Genomic DNA, 4,383 nt, shown 5'->3' on the forward strand with positions numbered 1-4,383 from the left:
TCTTCTAAAACTGCTCAATTCATAGGGAATAGAACTCCCCTTTTTGGCAATATAAGGAGTGAGGTTATAAATATCATGTTTACTACTAAACATTTCTGAATTTTTTTTCCTATTGCTAAAAGATGCAGAACTCTGTAGATGAGATGCGGCAATTGGGAAGAAGTCTCCTTGCAATGCCCAGAGCAGTTATTTTAATAGCTCTTTCTTTAGGGCATAATGTATTACCATCTTTTGGATTGAATGAGAGGACTGAATGGCCATCAACTGAAGAGAGTAGATCATGAGTAGTTTTATGATAAGAATACAGTTTTAAGAAGACAGCACCGTGTTTATTAGTCTTCCTGTTTGGCTTAGGAAGGAATGAACAGCTCATGATGGCCTCACACTCCTTCCCTATCTGTGGAAGATCTGGGAACTGAGCTATCCCTGAAACAACTTGTGAGTCCGGCAACAAATGGAAACTGATGAACAGAGGTTTAATTTGATTCTGGCCTGGATTCTTCAATATAGGTCAAGATTTTGTGCAGAGAATCAAGATTTGGTGTTGATCCAGGGTGGTGATGGTTAGGTTCATGTGTCAGCTTGGCCAGGTGATAGTACACAGCTGTCTGGTCAAGCAAACACTGGCCTTAACAACTGCTGTGAAGACATTTGAGGCTGGTTAATAAACCAACAGGCTGGTTTATTAAATCAGCAGTCAATTGACTGCAGCTGTGACTGATGACTCACCAAAGGGCATGCCTTCCACAATGAGAGAATGCAATTGGCTAGATTTAATCCAATTAATCAGTCGAAGACTTATAAGCAAGACAGATAGAGGACCTTCACTTCTTCTTCAGCTGCCCAGTGAAGCATCTTCTGAGGAGTTCATCAAACACATTCATTGAAGATCCCAGTTCATTTCCTGAGGAGTTCATCAAAGTTGCCGGTTCGTTTCCTGAGGAGTTCATCGGACATCTTCCTTGGAACTGACAGTTTGCTGACTGCTCTACAGAATTTGGACTCGTGCATACCCACAGTTGCATGAGTCACTTTTACAATAGTCAGAGACACCTCTCATTGATTCTACTTTCCTAGAGAACCCTAACTAATACAAGGGTTTTGTTTTAGGAGCCAATTTGAATCACAAACAAATTGCTGAGGAGAGAGCAATGGCCTCTCCTTTATGGAAGATGGCCCCCTACTTCTCTGCAATGGCTCATACTCTCCTCCACCCTCAGCCCCTCCATTCATGGAGGCCGACTCTGTTCTTCTGAATTTAAATCTCCCAGAATGCAGGTAATGCCAGATGTGGATTTGTGGGTAAAGTTTTTCACCTTAAAGGAAATATAGTAAAGTTTATGCACCAGAAAATATCTAGCAATATAACATCATAGGTACTCAATAAATGTTCTTGTCCTAAAGTGAAGGAGTTTGAATATTGTGGATCAAGGAAAGATACTACATCATATCAGAGCCAGCAGCAAAGCCCCTCTGCATCCAACAGAACAACACTTCTCTGGAAGATTCAGGCACAGTTACTAAGAGTATCAGCCATCACTTTGTCCAATGGACTCCTCCAAATTTTATAATTTGAACCTGAACCTAGATATACATACAGTGAAGTGAATATTTTCACTTAATTACCCATTCCTGTGGTTTGGGTAATTCCTAGGACCCTGAGCTTAACACCTTACCCTGAGGGAAGCTGGTCAGAAGTGTGGGAGGTCTGTTAGTCCCCAGAGGGGAAAGGTAGCTCTTTTGAACTTTGTGTACACTACCCAGCACGTGATGGGTGTTCAATAAATAGAGTGGAACTCCTTTAAACACTGCCCCAGAGAATAGCAGAACAACTGTGTGAGTGATGTCCTGAAGTTGAGAAGCTGGTATATCCATATCAACAGAGAGGATAGGAGATTGTCTTATTAATCCATCATGTTGGTTATAGCAGATTCCATACAAAGTTGTGCAGGACATAAAAGTCACCCTCGCTATTCTTTCAGGGTCCTTTTCTCTTCTGTCTTTAGTTCCCTCTTTCTTCCATGTCCTCTCCTTCATGACCCACGTCATAATCAGTTTTCAGGAAGTCTCTCATTGGATCCTCTCACCAAGGAGAGAATTACTGGTAAGTCATAATGTTTTCTATAGGCCAGATGTATTTGTGTTTTATTGGGTTGGACAAAGGAAAACGCTATCATCCAAAGTAGTACATTTCCAACAGTGGAATTGAAGACCATGTATCAGTAAGGATACGCTAAACCACCACAGCAATGGTTAAAACACAACAGAATTTTATTTCCCACTCAGAGCGCAACGTGATGTTCAGGTGACTGAGCAGATTTATTTGCTTGATAAATCAGAGACCTGATTGTTCCACCCATATGTTAGGCCTTATATGTAGCCAGCAGTAAAAGAAAGAAGGTGTGGAGGCCCACCAGCTCTTACATCTTCTGATCTGGGAGTGACGTAATCATCTGTGCTAACATTTCACTGGAGAGAACTTGGTCACATGACCATATCTATTTGCCCGCTACAGATCTATTACCCTGGAAGAAAAGAAGGATGGATTTTGGCAGACAGCCAACAGTCTCAGCCACAGACCTCAACCCGGGGCCTGGAGATTTGTTGCTTTGAGGGGGCATACGATGAGGGAGGCCAATCATCTCCCCAATACCCATTAAAACACATCTGATAGCCAGTTGTCACCTCCACCTAAGCTGAGCCCTGGAGTCGATAATGAAACTAATTCCCAGAATTATTCAAACAGATGCACAAACATCATTTTAACTATCTGTAAGGCTGCTGAGGTGTCTAACAATAGAAAAGCACAATGCGGGCATGTGTCTCAGCGGCCATTAGATCCAGGGCCATTCCCAGCTCCCTCAAGTGCACCAAGCAAACACTGAACTGAAGGAGTAAATACCAAATGTCACTAGACTGGACATGCCACCACTCCTCGGCTCATTAACTCAGTCTTTGCTTTGCTTGGAATCAGCCAGGTACCAGGCTCCTCCTCCTTTCCCTGTTTCTTCTCTTTTCTTTGGACTGTTTCACTGCAGATTAGTACCTGAACCAAGAGGTAAAGATGATATGGAGATAGTGAAATAAACCTAAGCCTATTAGTGACATCTTAAATTGGTGAAAATAGGGTTAACCAGGTACAGCTGAAATGAGGTTAGGTCTGTTGATAACTTGCCTTCATTGCATCCTGGTCTCATAAGCACAGATACTTGAGAGGTGTCTGTGATATTAACCAACATTTTAAAATTTATCACAAATTCATCCTAAGAAGGGTTTAATCCATTTTTCTCGGGATAACATGTAACAAGAAATAATTACAACTATGAATGTTTTTTTGAAAGATTATGTCAGGCACTGCCTTATAGATGTGTGTGGTTCCATTTACTTCTCAGCACAACCCTGAACTGTAGATACCTTTATAACAACCTATTTCATAAGTCAAGAAAATTGAGACACGGAGGGAATTACAAACTTGCCCAAGCACACATATCTAATAAGTGGCAGAGGCAACCATGATTTAAATGCAGAGCTATCTGATTCCAGAGCCCAGGAGTGGAAACTTTATAGGATTCACTCTCTCTGCTGCAGCGGCAAACTATGGCGTGCTTGTTTTTAAAGAAAATATGGTGAATACGTTTTTCTTTCAAGAAAATGAATTTAACTGTGAAATCCTTCTTTCAGTTACAATGGAAAGAAATATCTAATTGAGAGTCTAGAACCCTCATTCTATGTTGATAACACAGTCATTAAAGCCACACTCCCTGGAAGTTCTTCCTTAAACTCCTGGGCAGTAGAATGTCACGTAACTTAGATCACCCACATACCCACAGCCTACTATGAGTGGAGAAGAAAGCCAACGACAAATAAAAGTGGAGGCAGAAGGAGGAGCTGCACTGCGTACACTGTGCTCCACGTAGCGTGCAGAATAGACGCAGCTGGTACAAGATTCTGGTGATTTGTCTGCCTGGTTTATAAAGGAGATCAGTGAGGTTAAATAGAAACTTTGGGCTGACATCAAGCATTGTACTAAATCCTTGTCTGTCCTTCGTGTTCTGTAACACAACAAACTGTAAACATTTTTCTCTAACAAGTGCCAAAGAAAGCATCCCAAGCAGGCAACTCAGGTCACCTGGGGACACACAGATAGCTGTGCCTAATGACAATATCGGAAAGCCCAATTAGGCTCCAGAAAGTTCCCTTGAGCAATCCCTGATACGATGTTGACTTTTGTGAGGACTCAGCAATGCAGAGCACCTGCAAAAGGGCTCATTAGCCGCAAGAAGTATCTTTAGCTGTTCAACTGTACTTCCAGCTCAGAAACATGAAACTCTTGGCAAGGAGAGCCTGTCAGCAGCTCAGGGAAATCTTTCCTTTGGTTTTAGT

The sequence above is a fragment of the Choloepus didactylus genome, chromosome 3, assembly GCF_015220235.1.
Source record: "Choloepus didactylus isolate mChoDid1 chromosome 3, mChoDid1.pri, whole genome shotgun sequence".
NCBI lineage: Eukaryota > Metazoa > Chordata > Mammalia > Pilosa > Megalonychidae > Choloepus > Choloepus didactylus.